Here is a 27,577-nt window from a genome sequence, read left to right on the forward strand (position 1 = left end):
AATCTAAACCACTGACCCATGACAAGCTGTCCTCAGACCGTGACAAACGGTCCATGTTCCATGCCAAGATTGTGGGTGGCCGGCTTTCTTGCTCCAAAAAGCCTATCTGAGGAGTGAGACCGGCTGCTGTAGTGGATTTCTCTCAGCTGAGTGCCCGTTAGGTGCAAAGCTTGCCTTACTTAAAAAAAAATAAAAGACTAAAAAAATGCATTGTCATTCTTGTAATATGTGTCAGCATATACACATGTAAGGAAATGGAACTGGTGTAGTGTGTGTATGTAGAGGGAAGTGTGTGCAGGAGAGTTTATAAGTTCCTTCGACTTCTTAGGCAGCTTGGAGAACTGGAGAAGGAATAAACTGAAGCCACATTCACCACATGAATTCACTGGGACTTCTCAAGAATTTCGATTCTCCTCCTTTTATTTTTCTTGCTGATTCACTTGCCTGACACAAAGCCCCCCGTTTACCACCAGCTTATCTCAAAGTGTAGAAGGCATTGTGTAAAGCTACGAGAGCAGTGGACAGAGAGGATAAGAGGCTGCACTGTGCTGTCAGTTTGCTTCTCCCACTGGAGGGGATTTCTTCTCTCCGGGCTTCAGACCCAGAGTCAAGGGGTCACAGTGTGTGTGAGATAGCTGGGGCTACAATTTGTGTGTGTGTGTGTGTGTGTGTGTGTGTGTGTGTGTGTGTGTGTGTGTGTGTGTGTGTGTGTGTGTGAGTCATTGTGCTACGCCGACACACGAGACGCCATATGTTTCCGCCCAGTTCGCTGAGGAACAAATACACAGTGCTTTTTCACACGAGTTCCCACAAGCGTCTGTTTTCTCACTCACACTGTGTGAGATGTGGTCCACGTTAATTATGTTCTAAAAGAAGGATTACAAGGGACACCTGCTTATGGTTTTCAGGCACGGTGAAAAACATCATGACTAACTAAATAGAAGTGGGTGCAAACTTTTAAATTAGAAAAAAGGTCAAACTGACTGGTTCTTATTATAGTGCTTTTCTACCCAAGCACTCAATACATGGCTCACAAGTTCTTTCTATCCAACATACATAGACTAAAAACTGAAACCTTTTTTATACCCTCTATATTATAATGTTAAAAGACTCAAATTACTGAAGCTAATGAAAACTTAACTACATTTTTACATTCTAAACAACAATTACTAAACTAAAATGAAAAACCAGTTCTGGAAACCATATGAAACAGAATTAACTTTAAAAAATTAAGGAGTTGTACCATGGTGGGAATTTGAAAATCTTAGGCAAACTTTCTTCTTGAGTTATCTCATTCAGATGATTTTCTGAAATTTGACCTCTGACCTTGACCTTGAGGTCGAGGTCACTGAAATTCAAACTCGTCCGACAGTTTTTAGAAGATGCACTGTTGGTTTGGTAAAGTCATCTGTAGATGAGACCCCAGACCTCCTCACTCAGAAGCCTGTCTAAAATGAAATAACAACTTAAATGACAACTATTCGCAGGAACCATGTTTATACATAAAAACAGCTTAAAAATAAACAGAGTCAGGTGATTGTTACAATTTTGAAATGCTTTACCTGATCATTTGTTATCCATCCACTTGAGTCCAGTTGTTGAGGTGGGTATTACTGTTGTATATAAATGAAGTCAACTGTGATTTGGTGCTTTTAACATGCAGCTATAAACACCTACCAGTGTTGTAGACATTAAGAAGGTCATCACCATGCAAAACAAGGAGGCTCTGTAGTCCAAGGGTGCACATTCCTGTCACATCTGGTTTGTAGAACTGAACTATGAACAAACAGAGTACAATATTATGAAACATTCAAAAACCATGCCACAATCAAACTTGCAAAGACAATAAAAACACCACCAGTGTTTGACAGTACAGATAACAGTTACTGACTGAAGAAGGGAAAATCCACAAGTTTAATGTCATCAGCAGAAATGAACCACACCACGTCACCTGATAAAATAAAGTTCATTTCCAACACCTTAAAATAACAATTTCAGTTTTTCAAGAGTTACAGTTTGTATTCATACTGTAAAGCATATAAGTATTTAGCATTCTTAGAACTCAGATATGGTTGTTGGCCTGCTTCTTTGGGAGCTGTGGTCTGGCGTTTAAGGGGTGTCTTTAACAGGTGCTGGGTAATTCTCGAGTGCCTGGGGCTCTGGGGTCCTGTCCTCAGCTTGTACTAGGATGGCTGGGGCCGGCCTCTGGCTGGGTTGGCTACCCGTTGCCTCTTGTCCTTTGGGCCTCTTGCCCTTTGGCCGTGGGGCCTGTCTGGAGCCTCCCTCTTCCTTCTGTTGAGGCAGACACGTGGTTATCATTGGGAAATGTGGTTTCGGATCCTCACTACGCTTAATGAGCTGTGGCTGGCCTGGGTCTCCTGGGCCTTTCTCTGTCTGTCTCTGGGGTTTGTTTCAGCTTTTCACACACAGTATCAAGTTTTTTTTTCTTTGACTGTGTTTTGTTATAGATGGAGCAGTTGCAAATGAATCCTAGACCCTTTTTGCTCTCTTTTTCTTGCCTGTCAGCTCTGACATTGTTAGGCAATGCTTATTAAATAATTAAAATAAAATAAAAATCCATCCATCCGGTCTCTTCAGCTTATCCTTACCAGGGTTGTGGGGTGGGCTGGAGCCTACCCCAGCTGCCATAGGATGAGAGGCAGGGTATTGCCTCTCTGTCACAGGGTTGACACATAATATTATGTGATGCCCTGAATACATTACACAGAATCACCAGTTAAGCCTTTGTCTTTGGACTTTGGGAGGAAGCTGGAGTACCTGGAGAGAACCCACACAGACAAGGGGAGTACATGCAAACTCCAAAACAGAAAGGTCCCAGCCAGATGGTGATATGAACCCATAACCCATAATAATAATAATAATAATAATAATAATAATAATAATAATAATAATAATAATAATAATAATAAATCTTCTTAATAAAGAAAATAAATAAAAAGAAGCTGACTAGCCTCCTGGTGTGGTTTGCACAACAGATCATTCAGATCATATTTCTTTTTGCTAAAGCTGCCTGGTGGGACACCTTAAAAGAGAAAAAACCCCAAAACATTCAGACCCGGCACAGTTACCGCTTCATCCAAATGGTGAAATAATGACATTGTTTGACTTGTTATTCCTTGATTGCTTATATTCTTCATATAATAAACAGTTACAATAAAACACAATAAAAACAAAAACATGCATTCTTCATTTCCAAGTAACATTAACTCATTTATGTAAGCAAGGAAAGCTAATAGAATTTACATAGTAGCTCTGCTATTGCATACTGGACAGACCTTTTGAAAAACAAACTTCTGCAGCCATCTTTGTGAATAATGTTTGCTATCATTTTATTATCCTATCTGGGCTATTGCTTGGGAAATACAGGCATTTATGAATAAAATGCATTAATGAACCACCACAAATGTTTTAACACTGTTTTAACAGTGGGTGCTCGCTGGATCTGTTGCTGTTTATAGTCCAAATTGGGATGTTCCAGATCTTTAACTCCAGATGTGGATGAGTGTTAAAAAGCAGCAGAAGTGTTCATTTCTGGCACCAGTACTTTTTTTTGTTTTGCTAAATCAAGTGAGGTGTCACTGAGCGATAAGGGGAAGATGTTCTCACCCTGCCCTACTTTGTGGTTTTTCTTGTTAAACTCAGGCTGGTCTGTGATCCTGTAAACCAAACAAACAAATGGAATACATCTATGAAACTTTATGTTGGGCTTGTAATGACCTAGTTTAGTTTTAACTCTTTTCCCCATAAAGATAATATAATAAATGATGACTTTCGACATCTCAGGATATGTCATTAAAGACGTGGTTTGACGACCATTAGGATAGTTTCTAGGTTTTTCAAGGGTAGCTGTAGCAGAGACCACCTCACTAACTTCTGATCTTATTTTGTTGTATTAGCAGGCTGAAATATGACAGCAACTGCTCAGTTCAGACAAAAATGCTAATGGTTTCAAGCAGTAAAGAATTTAAAACATATCGATATTTTGAAGCCTACTTATTTTTATTGATTTAATCGAAAAAGTGAGAAGTATAGTTGTATGCATACTTTTTTAAGTAATAATTTGTGCTCGATGTTTCTAAACACAGAACACTCGTGCAGTGTTATTTCTGTAACTGCTCGATGTAGAGGCCGTAGTGCAAACAAACAAAAAGTCAGAACATAATTTAAATATTGTGTACAAGTACTCTTACATTTCAGAAAAGAATCTCGCTTAGTCATAGTTATTAATGTATTTATAAAATTAGCTTAACTCGGGTACTACAAAGTGCAGTTCATTGATTACAATTAGTTTAAAAACTCAAAAATAATATATTATAACTTGATTTTATTTTTTCTGTATTGTTTTTAGTAAAGCCATCTTATCACATTTATTTATTCATCTCATCTGTGCTTTCTCGGTGAACGAAGATGAGATCAGCGTCAATCAGAATGCCGCTGTCTCACTTCATATGGTTTGGACCAAAATGCAATTTATTCCCGTAATTTTAAAGGGAATTGGAGCAACACATCCTTCTCCCGTCGCTTGCACCTTCTTCTGCTCAGCCTATTTTGCAATCACAACTTTCTCTTCCCTCGGCACAACTTGGGAAACTGGGGGAAAAAAAGAAAAACAACTTTTCTTCTCGCGATAGTAACTAGTTTAAGCAGCCGCCATATTCTTTGACAGTATTTTGATTCGTATCTGCTGGAAGTGAGGAAAAAGAGAAAAGTGAAGGGCTGTCGCGGGGAGGGGGGGGCACAAGAAGAGGAGCTGTCAAAAAGGTATTCCCGAGTCTCTGTCAAACGGCGGAGGACTAAGGCTCGGTATCCCTCCCCCTAACGCTATTTCGAGGACACAGAAGGCCCGGGGCCTCGGTGCAAGTTGGCTCTTCGTCTCCCTGGCAGTAGCTGGATCCTTCTTAGCTTCTCTTCTTCCAGCTCCGCGGCCCTCCGGAGGTCCAGCGGCGGTCTTGGGTGTTGAAGGCGGCCCGGGGAGCGGCGGCAGCGGCGGCGGAGACTGGAGGGTAAGTTACATTTAATTAACACGGCTTTCGCCATTTAGCAACAGCCGGAACAACACAGTTTTAATAGCGTTACAGTGAAAAGGAAAAGGCATTTCGGCTTATTATGCCGCAAGTGCTTCTATATACGGTCCATTGTATTTGAAAGAAAATGGAGAGAAAAAAAAAAGCTTTTCAGATGTGGAAAAAGTTTTTGTCTACAGTAAGCAGCTAACTTAGTTAGCTAACTTGAAGTGTTTAGAGCCTGTTCAAATCTCAGAGTTGGGTAACTACTACTTTACATTTTGAAACCAACTCGTTAGCTTAACCGCTAAGTCCTGTTTAATATTCATAGCTCCGTGTAGATACTAAGGGTCTCTTTATTTTAGAGTTACACTGCCTGGCGCTACATGTTTTATAGTGTGTGTTAGCTCATGCTATTTTTTCCATTGAGCTCTCCGATGAAACGTCGCACGATTAGTCGTGGATGGAAACGTTAAATCATAAAATTGAAGCTTCTCTTCTTCTCCTCCCCAGAATATTTGATCCCTTACGAGCTTAAAAATGAAGCTCGTACACCTCAATTAACTGTTTATACCGTCGCTACCACAATGGAAGCACGAAAACCTTCTTACTGACTAACTTTTACACAAGTTGAAGTTGTGATACATACACGCGTGGAAGCCCTACTGTATGTATCATGAACAAGTAGAGCCTTCGAGGTTCAAATAGTGTGGTCTTTGGTTGTTTGATAACTAAGGCAATAAGACAGTGACTTCGCCTATTTGATTACTTGTTTCTCGCCTTTTAACCGTATGGGTCCGACAGATTTGTGGCACTTGTGATAGGGAGTGGGTCCTAACCTTTACCAGCGAGAATGACAGCTCTGGGTATAGTTGGGATGAGAAGTGTTTGTCCTGAGATCATTTAAACTGTCGGGATGTTGACTTTTCTGGCTTGTGTTGTATTATTTATACTCGTGAAAACACTAAAGGTGCCAGCATGGACTGGGAGATACATTTGACTTATTGTGAAAGTTTCATGTGAGAATAAAATCTGTGGCCTTGCAGCAACTGCTCCTTTTCTTTGTCAGCTTTTAATCTTAGTAAAAGTATTCCGAATAGAAGTATTCTGTGACAGGTATTAGATTAAAGATGCTGGATAAGTTTGCTACCTTGTACAAAAAGAGGTGTAACAATCAGTTTGTCGTGGCCCAGCGAAAACCCCTTGGGTGTGTTCAGGCAGGCTGTGTTTCTCCATGTAGCCTCACTCAGCCTGGTGTTCCTATTAAGACGAGACACCAGTTGATGCACAATGTTGGTTGTGGCTGGAAAGTCTGCTGGCTCCAGCAGCCACTTTGGAAGGTGATCAATCTGTGTCCAATTAGTCGTTTTTGTCCTAAAATTGGCAGCTTTAAAATCCTGAATTGACTTGTGACTTGACTTCTGATTTTTTTTTTCTCTTCTCCCTCTCCTTTTTGCTTCTGTTCTTAAAGAAACAGCCCAGTCACAGCACAGCCTACCTGACTGTGGCTTTTTATGTGATTCCCACTATACTACTCATTTACTGCTTTCAAACTGCAGAACTCAGAATCCCTTCTTTTTTGGCCTCCAATCAAAACCTTGCTATTGTCGCTAACCTGTAAGACTGTATATTATTCACTATCAGCTTTTGCCTGTCTTGACTTGCAGTCAGCATTGCACTTCCTGACCAATAAGCTGCCACGGCCAACTGTTTATAGGTGCAGACCCCTAACTGAAACCATGTGTGCCTTTAGCTAGGCAAATATGTTGCTAGGAGACCTTGCTGATTTGCCACTCTTTGGAGACTCGGCAATGAATGCACGAGCCTGAGCGATAAGTGCTAAATGAGGATTTGGGGGAGGATTATGGAATTGTATAGAACGGCATGCTGCTGATCGCTTTATTTGGTTAGCATTAAGGCAAATGTTAACAGGGAGTTGGAGTACTTTATCCTTATGCTAGTTGAGAGAAGTGAAAAGAAACAGGCTCCCTTGTTCTAATTGCTTCTGTACATAATAAACAAGCAAGAACTAACACTTGAGAGCTTCTACAACCGGCCTGAGAGTTTGTGGTATGTTGTCGCGAGGCCTGTGCCAATGCTGAAATCTTTGTTCCTGGAAAAACCTGTTTGCTGATTTATCATTTGCAGTTTGTACAACAAGTTATCACTGCAGAGCAAACCAAAGGGTGGGGGTGGTATAGTTGTGTAGCTTGTGCCCCTGCCCCCCCACCCTACAACTGGCTTCACAAGGGGAAGGATAATTGCTGCATATTAGTGTTCTTGGACTGCGTACAACTTGCTTGTTGTTCAGATGAAGAGTGCAGAGTCAGTTTAACCCAGGAAATGATATTGGTTTACCTTTCTCTGAGTGTCAGGGGCGATTATATCTAAGACGCTACAAATGCTTGAGCACCCTGCTCAGTGACTTGTCCACGTAGGTTATTTTGGAGGGTGTGCTTTCTTCAGAGGTGTTGGTGAAAAAAAACAAACAAACTGTAAGCCCAAATGGGAGTTAGGTGAAAAGGAAGGACCCATCACATTATGCCCAAATGCTGCAGACTCAGGAAGAGGGCTCAATGTTTTTTAACCCTCCCCCTCTCCAGTGTGTGGTTGTCAGGAAGAACCCCCTCCCCCTGTCCAGTTCTCCCGACTTCTCTGCTTTATAATGTGAGGCCTCCATTACACATGCTGCTCATGGTTGTCTCCAGTTCAAGGGTTAAATTGCACACATTGAGGCTGACACTGCACACTCCTCTATACGTCTAACTGCCAAAGGCTACGAGCTTCTTCATTTTGCAGTGTGAATTTTGCAGCAGCTTTACAAATGGTCCGTGGAGACGTGGAGCTGTGTATGATTAAGCTTTATTGGCACTGTCATTTCATTCAGGCAAAAAGAACTCCTCACTGACCTAACAAATGCAGAGCTACAATAAATGCATACATATCAGAGCTTAGATTGTTTCTATCCACTAAATATATTTTAATGCCAGATACTGTGTCCCATAATCTCCGGAGTTGTTTCCATTAATGTGTATGAATGACATTTGGTTTAGTTTCTACCTGTTTGACTTGCTTATGTTGATGCTGCACAAGTACATTAGATGTAGCTGTAAACCTAAAATATTAGCCGAAAACAAGGCCGATAGTGCCATAAAACTGTAGAATTCAGTGGAAATTTGCCAATTTTCTGCTGCAAGCATCCTTTCTGATCATCAGACACTTAATTATGCATTTGTAGACCTAAATGCTCAAAGTAATTAAAGCGATTAGGTTAGGTTAAAGCTCTTACTGCATTTTTTTTTTAAGCATTTCTGTCGTATTTCTCACTATGTGATTGGAGAAAAGTAATTTTATTTGCTGAACTTGAGCAATTTTGTAGATTAAGTTAGCCTTACTTCTAAGTCTAAATTAAAAGTAGTTCTTTTGTGTAAGCGTACTCTACACTTGGGTAATAATATTTTAAAATCTGTATTCGGCGTGATGGAGGTTTCAGGTCTGAATGGCACTGAATTGTTATTAGTTACATTATGTTTATGGTAGAGATGCACAGATATATTGGCTGTATGTTCTGAAAGTCAAAACCAACAAAATAGAATAGAATATCAGCATTGTAATTGGCTATCTAAACTAAAACAATTAATAAAAGATAATCTAGTAGAGAAGAGAACTGATGAAAAACAAGGGCGTGTTAAATGTATTCCTTACCCGCAAGGACTCTGGTGAACCCTTCACTTATCTTTAAGCCAGATACTTGTTTTGCAGTTGGGACAATGGGTCAACATGATTGACAAACTGCATAGATGTTGCAGCACTAATGCCAATAAGGAACTGAAGATGCATAGCGATTAGGCAGTGGCATGCTGTGACTTGCAGAAAGGCAGACAAAGATCAAAACATCTTTGCCACTGACTAACAAGACATATCTCATCATTGTCATATAGATTACTACTGTAATGCAGAAAATCATATGTTTGTGGTGGCTTTCCTGTGTGGACTTAACATATCTGAAAAATTAATATGCTCAGAAACACAAATATAAATATGTTAAAATAATAACAAAACTCACAGCTGAATTGAAAGGCTTGTGAATTGTGTCACAGGGTTAACTGTCAATATCTACAGGGATTAAATTATTAGAGAAACATGAAAGTGGTTTGTTGGCAAACAGCTGGTTAAAATTAGTAATGATTTCTCAGAGATGTTAATCTCTGATGGCTGAGCCTGCACCTGTTCAACTGGCCTGTTTTTATTAAACTGGATTTGAAACCCCTTCTTCATCATCAAAGCTTTCCTTGCTTATATACTAAAAGAGATATTAATAACCTCTTCATGCTGCACTCGATCTACATCACACATGTTGGCACACATGAGAAAACTTACCTGTCAGTAATCTGTGTGTGTCTATTTGCTAATAGTAGCCGTGTTTCCACACAAAACACAGCTTTTAACTGTTCTCTGAGCAGTGAAAGCAGTGACAATGGCAGCGTGTCTAGCATGCAAATCTCCCATCAGTCTCCCACCAAAAAATGTTTTTTCATTTGATTAGACAAGCACTGCTTGCCTTGCTTGTCCTAATGGAGTGCCACTGAGATCAGGTATTGTCTGATATGTAAAAGAGATGTGGATGCAGATTTATAAACGACAACTGTGATGTTGCTGTTGTGCTGGAACTGAAACTGGATTATCACTAAAGAAGTCTTTGAGTCTTGCAGTGTACATTTCCGTTTGATCTGAGAAGTTTCCATTTTAGTTGCTGGGTACATTTTTGTTTCTCCCGTATTGTTAGTGCTAATGTTTGTTGTAATTTATTTCCATCTCTTAGATGTCTGGAAACAGTGAAATTATGGCCTGTCTTAATGATGCATTCAGTGACTAAGTGTTGTTGAGTTAAATTAATAGGATGGGAATTTCAGGTGAACGTAATCTTTATTGGTGGTGGTATGTCTGGGCCTTTGTCACCTGTAATGTGCAGTTCAAATAAATTAAAAAAAAAAAAAAAAAAAAAAAAAAAAAAATAAATAAATATATATATATATATATATATATATATATATATATATATATATATATATATATATATATATATATATATTATTTATTTATTTATTTATTTATTTATTTATTACGTATTGGTCCCATACCGACCAAAATTACTGGATTGGAGAGAAATTTAAAAAAAAACAAAAAAAAAAAAACATGTAATCCCATCCATTAAATATCAAAAAAGCACCTCACAAAACTTGCGACATGGCATAACTCGGCTCAGCTTAACAACCAATATATGGAGCAACTGCCTCTTCTTTCTCCCTCCCTCTCCTGCTGCTACAATCAATCGTGAAACTGATTGATGATCAGCTGATCGACTTTTCTGTCGCGAGTCTGTCTCTCTTGTTTGTTTATCGCCCACTTTGCGCCAGAAAGAGGAAACCAGCGGCCGAACAACAGCAGCACGTTTAAGCTTGATAATCTGTTGTTAGAATTTATTTAATATTAGTTTCTACATCAGGATCTTTTTCTACGTAGCTGACGGCTGGTACCTGTGCAGGGGCCGATCTAGCAAAGTTTAGCCAGGGGGGCCGATAGGGCATGAACAGGGAAAAGGGGGCACAAAGACATACTTTTCTTTCTTATTCTCATTTAAAATGTCTAGCTTTTAATAAATAATTATCATAATCTTACACCCAAAGTTTTAATCTGATGTAAACTGTATAGAAGTCCATTACTGTATATAGTAACTATTAAGTCTAATATACCCTAGTAAGCTGTAGTACTTTTTGCTTTGGGAAGGTACCATCTGTGCAGTCTGCAGTTCTGTTGAGGAAAGATGTTGAATCTATTTAATTATTCTTGAAAAATAATTGATTTCTGTGCATTTTTCTTCACACTGCATACGTCGATTAAGCATCATGAGGTGGGGGGTGGCTCCCTATTTTCTTTTTTTCTTTTTTCTTTTTTTTTTTTTTGCTGGGAGGTTGCAACCCTATTAGTTAGGTTGCTTACTCTTTAAAATACCAGAATAGGGAGGATTGAGTAGGTTTAAGTTTATTAGATTGATCAGTATTGCTGAACTATGAAATATTTTGGGTGCAGTGTATTTTTTGCATACAGGTATAACAGAATAGCTTTAGTGTTTTGTTTTTGTTTTTTTTTAAACTAGAGCTTGAACTTATACAAAATGCAGCAAGATTAGGGATGGGTACCGGTATCCGGTGCCATCATGGCACCGGTTCTGACATAAATGGTAGTAACCAGACCGAAAAGCAGCACACATTTCGGTGCTTTATTTCAGTGCTTTTTTTTTTCCTGAGCTGTGATACACCTTAGATTCTAGCCAATCATTTTACGTTTCCGAGGATAGTAGGCGGGTCCAGGTACGTACATTCTTTTAGAGCAGAGCTACAGATTAAAAATGCCCAAGGCGAAGCGGTCAAAAGTCTGGCTGTACTTCACAGCAAAAGATGCAAACTCAGCAGCAACAAGTGCTTTAAGCTGATAGTGTGATACTGTCAAAGGAGGTAACACCTCAAATCCGATGAAACACCTGGCGACGCATAGCGTTTTTTTTTTTTTTTTTAAAAGCCGAGAAATGCGCCGTATTTGATAGCTTGCTGCGAGACCTCACTCCGTGCACATCTACTGCGGGTGGGTTGCCTGTTATCGGACCCGGAGCAACATCCCCCAAAAACCTGAAGAATAGGGTCCTGGCCCCTAGCCCTGCCAGTGTAGCAGAAATGATGACGGATGATGATGGCAGCAGCAGCCGTTCTTCTCTGCGTGAGTAGCTTAATGTTGTTCGTGTGTAATTTACGTTGAGTAGGCTCACCACGTTATTACATTAATGCATGTAAGGTGAACTAGCAAACATCATCATAGCTACATGCGGCTGTCTTCTTGTTTGATGGCAGATACTCCCTTCACCCTGGCCAAAAAGGCTAAAATGACCAAAGAAGAAGTGGAAAACCGTTAAACATGAGAGGTTTTTGGACAAAGTTTGTGTTTTTTCCATTGTTTAAGCACTGCTTCCAGCCAAGAGTGATACCATATATGCCCCATAGCTGCAGAAAAGGCTAACATTGTTATCTTTTTACAAAAAAAACAGCTGAACATGAGAGGTTTTTGGACCAATTTTGTGTTCTCCATTCTTTAAGCACCGGTTTGAGCACCGTTTAAGCACCGGCACAGTTTCAAAAGTACCGGTTTGGCACCGGTATCGGATAAAACCTAAACGATAGCCATCCCTAAGCAAGAGATATATATATCTCTATCTTTGAAGTTTACAAGTGAAGTCTGCCTTACTTCTAAGTTCAGGTGAAAGTTACATGAGGCAGCTTTACCCAGTGCTGCTGTGGTCTGTTGGTTTTTGCATTTCTGGGCTCTTGACTTTCAGTTCCACTTTGTTGGCCCACTTTTCAAATGCTCTGCTGTTAAAGGTGTTTTCGTAGCTTGCCTCTTCAGTGGCATTGGTCGTTGTGCACATCAGACAACATAAGAAGAGTGAACTGCAACTTGGAGACTCTATGTACGCTACCCCTCCCCCATCGTGTTGCCTCTGACTTGGGTTCCTGGGTTTCATCTCTTATTGCTTTCTACTTCTCTAAGATCTCTGCCTTAACTTCCCTTAACTGACACAGACCTAGAACTACTTGGGTAACTCTGATGCTGCAAAACTATCTAGAAATAAATAAACAAACCCAGGCCTGATCATCCTGGTCAGTACTCTATCAGTTCTGTCTAAATTCACATTTTAATAGGCTCATACATGGTTACAGTTAATTGTGAACGTATGCAAGAATTATATATTTTTAGACTAAGCCAATTTCTGTTATTTAAAAAACAAAACAAAAAAAAAAGTATAACTGATTCTTTTAAGCTTAAGACTTGGAGTCATTCTTTAGGATTGACTTAAATTGTATTTTACAAATGTTACATACTATTTGCACTAGTCTGCACTAGTCAACTGAGTTGAGTTCACTGAGTTTTTGCTGCATACTTTAATTTACATTTTTACTACTTCCCTTCTCCCACCCTCAAACTCGTATGTAGAGCAGTGCTGGCAAAAGACAGGTGAAGTCAGCTTGGCTTGCCCTGACTCAAGGGTTCTTTTGGTTTTTCATTGGGTAGTAGTGTCTGGTAGCATGTACTTGTTTAATACTTACTGGGCTGCGGTTCCAAGCAATTTAAGGCAAGTTGGACACGTGACACCACCCACCACCGATGCCAACGATTGGCCAGTCATTGGCATCACTCGATGAGTCATTAGAGTGACTCATTCACGAAAATCAAAAGCGCAATTTTTGAAACCCCGACAATGAGGGAAATGGCTGCACAAAAACAACACTGTGGTCACAGAGTTTTGACAAAAAGAAATGCACTAAGCAGCAGGTGTACCATCGCCTCGACGTCCTCCATTGTTGTTGTATTTGTGTCATACAAAAATGATGTCTATGGACTTTTGGCTAAGTTGCTATAATGACCCCACGCACATTAGGTGGTACTCAGTTTAGTTGAGTAGGTACTACTGGATGAGGGCTACAAGTTATATTAGTGTAAGTGGAATAAAAGCTTCTTAGTAAGTATTTCAGTGAAAGGGCGAAGTCAACAGGAAAAGTATGTGTGAGGTTGGTTTTTTTTTTTAATTGTATCAACTTGCGGTTAAGTTTAAAACTCTTGCAAACATACAAAAACAAGTGTTTAGCTCCACATTTAGTGGGGTACCTAAAGTAGGTGAGAGCAAGCATACCCCCAAACAGAAAGCAACACCCCCTGGGACAGAAACTAAAGCTGTATACTGGTGTGTGCACACCTTGCAAAACATGAAAGTTGTTTGTTTATAACAGCCTTGATTAGATGATCTGTGTTGTTGTGTGACCTTGGTATTTTAATTGGCTAGTTCAGATCCAAAATAAAATGTCCAGAAAATGTAAAGTCACACAAAGTAGAACAGGAGTTTCTGCCTTCATCAGGGCACGCCTAGCTTACACATTAAGCCTTCAAACTTTAAATTATTTATTGTTTGACTGGTGTCGAAGGATTTGTCCCTTTATTGCAGAAATTTGCAATTCATTTGCTTCATTATGTGGCTCATGAATTCCAAAGTGTGCATTGAAAAAAAGAAGAATATAGTGTTGATTTACATATTATGTGTAAGATGGATAGATGTTTTGATCTCCAGCCAACCAATAACATACTTTGTTAATTACATTTGGATGGTTGTGAAGTTACTGCTGTTCATTTTGTTAGTAATAACTCCCCAGTGATGAAAGAAATAAAAACAAATCAACAAATGCAGAAACTTTCCCATGTCAATGGTGTGAAGAATTATTGACTAAAATTGCTATTGTCTGCGTTCATTAGCTCTTGGAGACGAGAGCACATCAACTCCAGTATTAGCAGAGTTTACAGGCCAGGGAATTGTTCAGCTAAATAAATTAACTCAAAATAGACATCCCGTGTAATAGCACTTGTAAATCAGAGTTGAGTACGATGGAATAATTAAAGAGGAGCTTTCATGCTAATGAAGTGCTTTTCAAGTCTCCTCTGCAGAAAGTCTGCTATGAAATAGGATAGTAGCACAACCATCAATTAAAGGAATATTGTGGAGCTCCCCGGCCGGCTCCCTTTGGATGCAGCATTTAAACTAATTGGAACCAGAGCTGCTGGTGTGTTAAACAGGCATGTTTGGAAAGACAGCAGTGCAGCTCTTGAGACACTTTCGCATTGTTAGTGGGATCAGTGTTGTGCTTGAAGCGTTAATTTCCAGCCTCGCTTCTCTTTTGTGATTTATTGGTCAATAGAAGCAGCAGACCAGTAAGGATTAGGTCTGTCTTTCTTCTGAATGACAACAAAATGCCTTGTTACAACAGCATGACAATAGAATGCACTCACTTGAGCATACAGAAAACTTGTTTACTTCCTGTTGTTGGAGTTGTGCTTTTGGTTGTTTTACTTTCACATAGAACCAGATGCAAGAACCAACAAATTCTAGGATTCAGTTTGACAATATTTACTCATTATTCAGTATTTGATGTCCTTTTGGTCTATAAAAGTTGTGTTTGGTCCTTCTGCTTTCTTTTCATGTATATTCTTTACAAAGTTAGTGTTAATTCCTTCATAGTTTATAACTAGAGGCTTATACTGCTAGCAGTATCACATTCTTCCACATCAGCTAATGGCTGTTTTGAATTTTCAACCACAGACATCTCTGATTTCAAATTGGCCGCCTGTGCCTTTTCCTAGACCCCCTTTTCAGTGCAATCTGGTGCTGTTCAACTTTCACAAACAAGCTAAATATTAAGTATGAATTACAGATATCCTTGTCATTTGTTTTTCTGCAGTCACTTTCATCACAAATCTCAGGTGTTATATGTTACTGTACTTTCACAGGACTGCTGCATGTGCTGCTCTTTTTTTTTACGTAACCTCTGTGTGACAGCATACAGGAAGATGGTTCAGTGGTTATCTTTGGCCTCTGTGCTCCTCACAGTCATGCAGACTGTAGCCTCCGCTGCAGGATATGTGTGCTTGACACAAACACTTCCTCTCCCTTTTACATTTCTTTCTGAAACTCCTCGCTTTGCATTTTCACATACATTCAGGTTTTGTCAGAGGAGCATAGGATTCAGTTTTAGTTAAATGTAATTTTATTTATATAAATCACAAGCACAGTTGCCTCGAGGTGGTTTGTAAGCTATAGACCGTTAAGTAATAGTGAGAAAACCCCAACAATCAGACCACTGCCTATGAGCAAGCATTTCAAGGAATGCATTAAAACTGTGCATTGATGTAGATGCAATTATCAGTTTTGTGAATGGCCCAGGACTCAAATGTGGGACTCTGCAGTAACCTTTTGGCATATGGGTCATCTGCTCAACCAATGGACTATATTAGTGCCCTTGTTTTTTTTATTTTTTTATTTATTAGACAGTAAATAACTAAATACTACACGCATGTCCTGACCTTACCTGACATCCTGAAGCGAAATGTTTTCTTTTTCTCCTTCTTCCTTTCTTTGGTGGCTGGCTACAATATATGTGGAACCTCTTTTTTTTTTTTTCAAGCCCACAGCTAAATTATGAAGGGCCTTTGGCTATTGAGCTAGTGGAACAAATTCAGTTTCTTTGGGAAAAGTCTGACTGTGATTCTAAAATTTGCTGACAGTATTTTGCTGCTAATTGTTCTTTTCTTCAAATAACATTCCTATTCTTTTATATAACAGAGAAAGAAATTTAAAATGAAACCAGAATTTAAAAAATTGCACAAATTTTGAACAAAGTTCAAATGTTTCTTTGAACATGGTCATAGATGATTGCTTAAGTTTTGTGTTCATTTAAGAATAAGCTGTCAAATTTCCAGTGATGACCTTCACAAGTCAAGAAACTATTGTAAACTCCCTTTTTAAAGCTGTATTCAAGTCAAGCATTACATTTCCTGAGGTTGTTTCAGTTTCCACAGATGAGCAGTTTCTGCACACATAAGTAAAATTAGCAATGGCGGAAAAATAGGTTTACATAAATTCACTATAAAGGGAATGGCACTGATTTGATTTAGAGGTGCAACTTTTACTAGACTTTCATGTTTCTTTCAATCTATTTTAATTCTGTCTCCACTGAATTGGTGTACTCTGAATAAGAAGATTGTAAACTGACCTCCCAGCTTGTATTCTGCATGGATGATATTGGAGGTTGGGACTGTCATATCACTATGCTTATCCTGTGGACAGGATCTGGCCCTGCGTTCCCTCTTAGTCCCGCCAACTTTGACTTGCAGAGGCAATGCAGAAAGCTGTTTGGAAGTGCCATGCAGGGATTGCCCTGTCCTTCATCATTTCTCCCACAATCTGCTGATGGTCTTTCATCTCTCTCAGGTTTTTTGTGCTCACTAACTATGGGAAAGGGCTTTGATCTGGTTGTCCTATCAGTAATAGCAGGGGCCCCGGGCTCTTATACTCCCCCACTGTCTCACTCTGAAAACATATTGTCAGGGCGTGGTGGACAACCGAGTCCACCCAGCTGAAAGTCTTTGTTTGTTGTGGTTCAGTGTAGCTTTGCCAAGGGCAAATGCCTGTGTGGGTCTCTCTGAAATTCTTCAGCTAGTAGTGGTCTATTAAATTAGACTCTGGCTTTGCGGATGCTTTGCATCTTTCTGAACTTAAGATAGAGCTACCTGAGATGGTTGGGGGTAGAAAGTCTTAGTTCCCATAACACGTACAGAACCCATCCCCCGGTGATTACACAACACCACTGCAAACAGATAAGATTGTTCCCTGGGACCTTTGCTCTTTCTCCTAGTGGCACAGGGTCTCCCTTTGTTTGAAATTTTTTCCTGTGCTTGCTTACTGATCACAGGAAATTTCCTTTCAATGTATAGCACACAAGTAGAGACTGTGTTGGGATATCTCTAGATCATGGAGTCCAGCCACCTCATCATTCTCATACCTACCCCCATAACCTTTTCTTCTCTCTCATCTCTTGCCCTTTTGTCTCCCAAACCTACTGGCCTGCCTCAGCGCCTGGTTAGAGATGTCACAACAAAGCCGCTGTGCTGTGGTATTCCTTTGAGGAATGCACTGCCTTGGGTTCTGGTGTGCGTATGTGTGTGGTTTGGCTGATGTCCGTGCAGTGGACCAGGCCAGGCTGATGCTGGCACCCCCCTAGGCACACCTGTTGGTGCCAGTCTTTGCAGAACCGATGCTGTGTTGTCCCTCCTGTCCTCTATAGGCCAGGAAAACTGGATGTGTGTGGAAAAGTGAGGCATGTATCCAGGAAACCATGAAGTACTGCACACTGATGATTGCATTTCACAGTATCCTTAAGTTGGTGGTAGATATAACTCTTATCACAATTTGTGCACATTTACTGCAGTAAACAGTATATCTGGAGAATTTATAGGCTTATTGATTAGAAGAGATATCTGGCTTCAAGATCTCACTTTTCACGCCATATACCTTGTTAATTTGTTTTGTTCCAAATCAATCTTGTTATTTGCTTGTTAAGGCACTTGTTATTTTCTGCTCAACAGAGGAAAATGCAAAGCATGTTTTTAAAAAACAAAACAAAACAAAAAAAACCCTCACAGATGATGAGGTTAAGGGATACCTTTTCAATAAGCCTTCAGTGTTGATCAAATTGCTTCTATCTTAAGAGCCTTTTGCTGTTTTAAAAACATACTTTTATGGTGAAGGGGCTGTTGAGAAATCCTGAGCTTTCAGCCTTGAGTTCCTTAAAGCAAAAGTTCAATACTTCAGCTAATACTCTACTTCTTCAAATAGCTAACAGGGTGTTTACTAGGGCTGCACGATTAATCGTTAGAAAATCGCGATCTCGATTCATACTTATGTGCGATCTCATTTCCAAATGACAACGATTCAACGATTCAACCTGCCAACACGGACGATGATGCAATTCTACACCGCAATCATCGAGTCCATCCTCACCTCCTCCATCACCGTGTGGTACGCTGGAGCCACTATCAGGGACAAACAGAGACTGCAGCGTGTTGTGCGCTCTGCTGAGAAGGTGATTGGCTGTAGACTCCCATCTCTGCAGGACCTGTACACCTCCAGGACACTGCGGCGTGCAGCTCGGATCTCAGCTGACCCTTCTCACCCTGGATACAGTCTGTTTGACCTGCTCCCCTCAGGCAGGAGGCTCCGGTCCATTCGCACCAGAACCTCTCACCATAAGAACAGTTTCTTCCCCTCTGCTGTTGGACACATGAACAATAAACGTACGACTGTCCCCACCACTAACTCATGACCCTACGCTGTGTTCACTGCATGATTCCATGTTTTGGCACTGATCACCACCTGCACTCATGTATATATCTTTCTACGTAGCACTTTTAATTCTTATTCTCATGTATATATCTCATGTATATCTCATGCATATATCTTTCTACTAGGGGTGCAACGATACACAAAATTCACGGTTCGGTTCGATACTTTGGTGTCACGGTTCGATATTTTTTCGATACAAAAAAATGTTCATGCATTTTTAATTTGTCATTTATTAAAATTATATATATTTTAACTCAAAAGTACAGTTTTTAAATTTAACCCTAACCCTTGTGCGTGTTTTTATTTTGACAGCGAATGCGCACCTGCGGACCACTTATGTGCAGCCCTGGTTATTTAGCTCGTCATATTGCAGCCACAGAAATTATTTTGTCCATGAAACCATAAAGCTGCACTTTCTTTTTGCCTTATAGTCTGATTTGTCATAACTCCTCCGTTTTGTGGTAAGCTTTTCTTTGGCTGTCACTTCTTCACCCTGACCTGTCTTATTTGGCTCAGCAGAACTGAAATGCTTTTACACGCTCACTCACATAAGCTCAGCGATTCTCTGCGCGATCAACCTCTCACATGTTTAAGCTTGCTGCGGGAGATTTCACTTGTCATGTTTGCATAGTAAGCTAATGATTAATAAGACGATGTCAGAGGAATTGGTGCACAAATTATCATCACTCACAGATCAGTGCTGTCGCTCTCTATACACAGTTCGCACGATTGCAAAGTGAAAGCAAAAAAACAAGCGCAAATTCAAACGCGACTTCAATATGTCACATATTGACAGTGGCTCACCGATGCCAATGACATAATTACCCAGCTACATTTCTGAAAGAATGCAAAAGCATTGACATATATTTTTCCTACAATAGCCCGACGGGCAGGGAAGAGAGATTTTGGTAGCCCGACTGAAAAAATCGCTAGCTCCGGGACGTCGGGCTAGCGATATTGCAAGCCCTGTATCTGATTGAGGAATCACTCATCTTTGGAAAAGAGAGTTTATTACAGAGAAATGTCTCTTTCCAAAATAAAAGCTATACTATCCGCTTCTTCTGGGCTATATTCTCAGCAGCATAAGGAGAATCATGTGCTAACAGCTGTCTAAATGACTCGGCTAAAGTTAGTAGCATGCTTGTTGTTTTTTGTCTGCTTCCACTTGTCTTTGCACTAGGATGATGTCGGCGTGAATGTGCAGTCATATTCTTTGTGTTCCCACTAGTGCTTTCAGGTTAATCTCGTTGAAATGACCTTAACGCCACAACACGGCAAATCTCCGTTAACGAGCTACCGCCGATCGCTCCGTGCATGGGGCTAGACGGCAAACACGTTAACGAGCTAACTGCGCTAACACACTAGTTCACACCAATGTAATTGAGCACTGCATTGCGCATCCAACATACTGTTTTACTTTAGTCCATGACTCGCTTACCTTCAGGGTCATACGTCACATGAAAACAAAAATAATTCCAAACGCCAGATCTGAATGTTGCAAGTAGAGCTTAACTTCTGTCTCGCTAGCTTGCCCTGCGCTCTTCCTTCTGACGATGCTGTCTGTGTTGAGCGCTCAGTGGATCTGCGCTCGACAGTGCAGCCTAGGCGGAGTAGTCGAACACAGATTCACTGAGCGCTCAACACAGACAGCATCGTCAGAAGGAAAATTGATAAAATAAATTACAAATGTTGTATTGTTCGATACATATGCGTACCGAACCGAAAGCACTGTATCGAACGGTTCAATATCGATACGAATATCATTGCACCCCTACTTTCTACGTAGCACTTTTAATTCTTATTCTTACTTTTATTTTTTCATGTCTATTTAAGCGCAATTTATGACAGCATGTTTGCACTGAAGCACCGCAGCAATTTCCTAATGTTGTAAACCTGCTCAACATTTGGCAATAAAACCCATTCTGATTCTGATTTAAAAAAAAAAAAAAAAAAAAAACGATGACGATTGTACCGCATTTTGATCCGGGACGTAATCTGCATGAAAACAAGCGCTCACTCTTCCTGCTCAACAAATGACAAGGGCGGAGCCTTATACCACGTGATATAGAAGCTGTGCCGTGTGATGCTAAAATTAGCAGGGAAAAAACAATGGAGAGCACGTCAGGGATGACGAGAAAGTGACAGGAGAAAATCCGTCCCGGTCAACCACCCAAACATCAATAACGGGAACCTTATACAGCGCTTCCTTATACCTGTCGAACTCCCGCAGGCACAAAGAAATTACGGAGGCTATCACTTATCACCTGACCAAAGATATGGCTCCCATCAACACTGTGCAAAACGAGGGATTTAGGAAAATGATCAACACCCTAGACAAACGCTACACAGTGCTGTCCCGCAACTATTTTTCTATTGTTGCACTACCTGCTCTATACACGCAGTGGCGAGCAACGGTGGAGACGGAATTTCAAGCAGTACAACATTTTGCGGCAACGACAAAATGTGAGACATTTGTTGTTTTTATGTTTATTTATTGTTTTTATGTTCAGTTTCAACTGTTACGAAGTTGATGTGCAGTTAATAAGTGCAATAAATATTTATACTGGAAAAGAGAATCGTGAGAGAATCGTGATCTCAATTCTAAGCCAAAAAATCGTGATTCTCATTTTATGCAAAATCGTGCAGCCCTAGTGTTTACCTTTACATTGTTATGATGATATACAGCTTTGTTATGATCTGCTCCCAGTAGTGTTCTTGGAGTCTAACATTACTCTGGGAATAATTTTATAAGGAATGACTTTCTCACAAAGATTAAGAGAAATGGCTCAACAAAACAAAACACACTTATCTGTGCTAACACAATGATTGTCATCACCCCAGCTACCCATTTGTGAAGCTGTGACATGGTGTCACGGCTTCACAAATTAACTTTGACTGCATTTTATTTACATTAAGCTGTAAACATAAATGAAGGGATATAAAACAGGTTTACCCATCCTCTTTTTTCTTTCTTTCTGATCTGCCATTATGAGGACCTAGCTTTTAAACACAGGATGAGTGTTTGCCCTCTTTCCAGGAGTCCTCTGGCTGTGTTCAGTGCAGAGACACGTCTGGGTCATGTTTAACCTAGCTTCAATTAGGTTTAAAAAAAGCACTTTAGACTTTCCAAATATTCCAAATTGCGTGTTATATCTTGTTAGATAGCAAGCTGCCAGGGATGCAACCCAGAGGCACCTGTGTGTTTTACTTACTAGTGTTTATCATATAACATGAGAAGCACTTATGAAATACTGCCATAACTCCACCCACCAGGTATCAGTTAAGAAAGTGCGTGACCAATGTCAGCTGCTTCTCAGACCACAGTGTCTCGTGTATTAGTTAGGTGATGGAGGCCTGTGAGCAGTTTCCTCTCAGTTCTAGTTACTGGTGCAGTGGTTGGGGCTAGTTTAAGCTATATTAAACTTGCAGATGGTCTATTCAAGAATTGTAGAAATACAAAACATTACAACTGCCCAAAGAGAACGGTGGCTGGGACCTACCATGTGTGTGTATGTATATGTATATATTAGGGCTGGGCGATATATCAAAAATTTATCGTTACCGAAATTTATGACTCTCATCGACGTCATTTTGCCCATGTCGGTAAATTCGGTATTTAAAAAAAAAAAAAAAGAAAAGGCATGTGCAGGTTGGCGATGTTCATGTCCCTTTAAGACGCTGTGCTACGTTACAGACTTGACGGGGTGGAGTCACATGACTCTACTACCTGTTGGACAGACACTGTGCGATTTTTTTTCAGTCGCGTTATTCAGCTCCTGCTCAAACTGTACGATTGACTCGCAGGGGTTAGAAGTTCGTAGGTCACGATGCAGGTCTCACACTGTACGGCCCGATGCTCTGATGCGACCTGAGTGCTCACACTGTGCGTACATAAAACGAAGGTTATAACAGAAATTCTGTCGCTCGCTCTCCCTCTCTGTCTTTCACTCACACAGACACACCACCACCATCAACTTTGCTAAATTGCTAATGAAAAACATTGATCAGGCAGCTGTGATTGAGCAGCAGTGTAGATCCAACTATTTTCACGGTTGTTGTGGTCGTGATCATTTTGTGAGGCCACATCGAAAAGGCTCGGATGAGCTTTCCAAAGCTCTACAAGTTGTGCCTCCATCGCTTGTGTCCAGATCACACGCTGCACTGCTGTGCTGCGCCGTCTTTTTCGCTGACATTTGTGTTTGCGCGTGCGCAGTGTGAGAAACTGCGGTGACACCCTCACGACAGGTCGCGAGGATTTCAAACAGGTTTGAAATCCTCACGACCAAGCGATTGATGATCGGGAGCTGGTCGTGAGGTGTCAATCGCTTCTCGTTACCCCACGTATACTACACGATGCACGACGCACGATGAAGGCCAAAATCGGGCCGATCGCCAAAACGGTCGCATGACTCAAAAATCGGCTCAAAATGGGCCAAAAATCGCACAGTGTAAGCCCAGCATAACAAGACGAGACACGGGTGAACAAATGGAGGACGATTTAAATGTTGAAGCAGCAGCGACGGAGGTAGAGCTGGTGGAGGAGGAAGAGGAGACGCTTGTTAACAAAAAAATGCATCATCAATCGTTTGGCAACATTTTGGATTCAACAAGGATGATATTGATCAAAAAATTGTTAAATGTAAACTCTGCAAAAAGACTGTTGCGTCAAGTCAAGGTAACAACCAACCTCTTCCACCACCTGCAGCACAAGTTTTTGTTTAAGAGTTTATAGCTTTCATTAGTCACATGGCAGTGCTTAGTATTTATTATAGTTTTTTTCTGTGTTCAATTGACATTTGTGTTTGTGACATTATTTGTTTACAAGTTATAGTACCTCAAGGCCTTAGCAGAGATAGGCCTTTGTCCATGATGGCATTACATTTGCACAATCATTGTTTACTTTGTGAATAGCCAATGTGAAACATATTTATTATTAAACTATTTTGTTTACAAGGGATACACATTTTTTTTAGAGAGCATGGTTACGTATTGTATCCTACACTTTTTATTTTGTTCAGTTAATAAATCTTAACCACTAAAAGTACTTACTACTATTGTCTTCATTTATTTTCAGTGACATTTTACAGTCCTTTAAAGTGGTAATAATATAATTGCAATGAATAGGTCTAGGGGGAATAATATTATCAAAATAACTGGAGGAACTATGCTGCCTGCCACAGCCCCATCAAATGAGGAAAAAAAAAAAAAAAAAGTTTATTTATTTTTTTTTTGGCACTTGGGGTGGTTATCGTCCATTTATCGTTATCGAGGTTAACTGCTCAATTTATCGTGATATTGATTTTAGGCCATATCACCCAGCCCTAATAAATATATATATATATATATATATATATATATATATATATATATATATATATATATATATATAAATAAAATTACTATACTATACTTCAGCAATGTTGCACTGGTGCAATCCCTCGTATCTAGCAACATTGAAGGAAATTGAATGCAAAACAAAGACCAATATGCATATACAGGCAGTTCTAGCAGATAAACATCTACAGGACTAAATTTCCAAAATAAGAAATCCTTGGGTAAAGACCACACTAGGGGTTTGGAAAATGGTGGTAAAAGAAAATAAGCTGGAGAAGGATATAAAAATATTAAAATGGTGTGCATATGATTCGGAATTTACACCAAATCAAATAGACCCTAGTTTTAAAAACTGGATGGATAAAGGAATTACATTGATATGTAGTATTGTAAAGGAAGATGAAATTATGAGTTTCCACACTTTAAAGCAAACGTTTAATTTAGAAAACCAAGACCACTATAGATACTTACAGTTAAGAAACTTCTATACTCGAAACATTAAAAACCAGATACCCACTACAGCAAGGCCATTTATCCAACTCTTTGTAAATGCTTATAAGTCAAATATACAAAAGTCTTCCTGATCTCAGCAATTATTCAACAAAGTATATAAAAGAAAGATGGGAGAAAGAGGGAGGTCTGGCAATTGCAGAAGAGGAATGTGCATAATAATTTATTTTAAGGTGCAATTATGTGGGTCTATCTAATAGTTCCTTAGCAACATCATCCATTTTGGGGTGGTTTTTTTTGGGGGGTTTTTTGGGGTTTTTTTTTAACACGTGTAGCTGTTATCCATGCATGTATTCCACCCCTACCTCTTACCCTTACATTAATAGTATGTGTAGAACAAATTTGGATTTCTACAACAGATTGGCCAGCTGCAAAGTACAAGATATTATTAGTTGTTTAAGGTTTGAGCTAAAAGAATTTTTTTTTTTAATCCCTTAAAAATATAAAGTTAAATTAGTGATTTTATATTAATAATAATAATGGCTTAGAATACTTAGACACAAGTAGTGAGAAATCTTTAATGTGGACCAGATAAACTGACCAGTTATGGCTGAAAGCTTAGTTTGTGGTTAGAGTGATTTGTAGGGTTATAATGACAACAAATGGCTTGTATTGCAAGTGCATTACAATGATGTGGGTGAAAAGGGCTCGCTCTCTGTAGGAGACAAGTATGACTTGAATTTTTTTTAGAAGGGTAGAATAAAACTCAATGGCATCTCAGCAGCAGAGGAGTCACATGACTTGGCTGCTATTTGTCTTTTGGTTGGCCTCAAGGTGGGGGAATGATACTCCTAACAGCTGCAGGAAGTATTTCCGGTGGAGGGTTTTTTCCTTAGCCAAGCAGACAGAGCTCTAGCAATACAGTCATGCAGGGATGCATTGATGTCTACTTCTTTTTGAACCACATTTTAAAAGCTTGGATTTGTTCAACAAATCACAAAAATAACTGTTTGATTTGTGATTCCACTTTCTTCAAAGGAAATCTGAGAGGCACCTATTCTGGAAAGAGCCTAAATTTGTTGCTTTAGCCTCACAACCTAAATCTACACTTAAACCCTGTTAAAAGTGTGGTTAAAAGGCTTCACAATGTTTTTCCCACCTGGTAACACCCTCAGAGGTGGGTTGAAACGATAGATTGAGCTGACCAAAGACAGAAGTACTGCTAATATCCCTCTGTCTGTGTACTTCAAAGAGCATGATGACATACAGTAAGTGCATTTCGTAAGGTGATAAAGGGTGAAGATTTGGCTGCTGCATACTTGCCATGTCATCACCAAACGTCTGAGTGCTAGGAGTCTCGTAGAAGTCTTATTGTGTACACTTGCCTTGCAGCGAGTGGTGAGAGATGCCACTGCCACCCAAGCTCTGACTGCAGTGAGCCAAAAGGTCAAAGATTTGAATCCCAGAGATGGATGGGAAATGCTTCCTCCTCCTCAGTGGATGTGCCTTTAAGCAGGGCACTCAGTTTCTTGAACAGTGAAGAGTAGATAGCTGTAAATGTACTTGGATAAGTAAGATTACAATTGCACATTCAGAGCATACATACACACACACAGACACAGATCACTTGTTACAGATTCCTCAATAATGTAAATAGATACAAAACTTCATCTCTCATTCGTCTCTAGTTTGTACTGGATGTCTTCACATCAAAAAGGTCAAAAAGTGATCAGAAGTAACTTTAAAGATAAGTAGCATAAATAACCTGGACCATTTCTGCACCTAAAGATTTTTGTTTTGCAGGAAATATTGGGTGGGATCTCGGCAGGAGATGGCTTGCTCTGTTAGCGTGTCTGTATTGTTGCACTACTGAGGAAAAAGGCGTGTGTGTCGGGGGGGCTGTTGAAGGAGGGGCTCTGGAATGAGATTGACATAGAAGTTATGTCTGGTATTTATGTCTTTTATTGTGTGTGTTACTTTGTTATCTCAAGGAATGGTTAAGATACCACTCTATATACCAGGTATTAGTCAGAGTCAGACTGTTCAGTCCAGACTGACGATCTTACTCATGATTGTCAAATGTCGTCTGTTGAAAATGTCTCACCAATCAAGACATTACACCTTTCTACTCTCAATCTGAAAAACCTTTGCTATCAAAATATTGTATTTATTTATGATGTCAGAATATGAGATAGAGAGATAGATATTTATTTATTTATTTGGCTATAATATTAAAGGTTCAGCTTTTGTCACACCCTGATTTGATTTGTAGGATCCAAAGGTAAGCTCGGTCCAATAAATTCCCAAGTCTAAGCAGCCACTAATGAGGCTGAAGTTGCTGCCTTGGCCCTCAAGCTGCCAAATAATCAATCATTGAGAAACATGTAGTGGAGGAATCTGCTGCCATGCAGCTGGACAGTAAAACCAAGTGGTCTTTGAAACTTCTGGCAGAAAATTTATCAGAACCAACTGTTTCTGAACCTTTTTCTTTTTTTGGTCCACCCCCCCCAACAGAGTTCATCTACTTCCAACCTCTCATCAGATTGGTTTTCACATCACTTGGATTTTCCTTAGTTTTTTACTGTCTTTCTGTAAGAGGACAGAAACTGTCAGTTGTGAAAGGAAGAAAGGTGCACATCTTAGTAAATGTAAACTAGCTTTAAATTTCTTGTAGCTGATGAATGTAATTCATAGTCTGCTTGTGCAATGTTCTCTTCCACTTAACAACTAAGCTGGTGTTCAGTTGTTTTTAGAGCAGCCAGCAGGTTACTTCTGCCACATGTCCATGAGTCACTGTATGACTTGTTGTTGTGGACAGGCTCCATTCAGCACACCAAGTTCCTTTGTTTATCTGCTGCTTTTTCTGTCTTGTATATTTTGTTATCCAGGAACAACTTTTTTTTTTTCCACCAAAAAGAAAATCTTACCTTCAAGTGTATTGACATTAGGGCTGGGCGATATGGCCTAAAATCAATATCACGATAAATTGAGCAGT

General features: G+C 39.8%; 1 protein-coding gene across 4 annotated transcripts in view; it reads left to right on the forward strand.

Moving 5' to 3' along the window:
* The first annotated feature begins 4,483 nt into the window (after positions 1–4,483).
* tab2 (TGF-beta activated kinase 1 (MAP3K7) binding protein 2) overlaps positions 4,484–27,577 on the forward strand; it is a 56,540-nt gene continuing 33,446 nt past the window's right edge. For 2 of the 4 annotated variants that reach the window (XM_040028062.1, XM_040028070.1), the window contains exon 1: positions 4,487–5,024. The gene's annotated coding sequence lies outside the window, so the exon portion shown is untranslated. Of the gene's footprint in view, positions 5,025–27,577 lie in introns of all 4 variants that reach the window. The other 2 variants (XM_040028096.1, XM_040028088.1) reach the window with 2 other exon arrangements.

Source organism: Simochromis diagramma, unplaced genomic scaffold (assembly GCF_900408965.1).
Source record: "Simochromis diagramma unplaced genomic scaffold, fSimDia1.1 OVJJ01000746.1, whole genome shotgun sequence".
NCBI lineage: Eukaryota > Metazoa > Chordata > Actinopteri > Cichliformes > Cichlidae > Simochromis > Simochromis diagramma.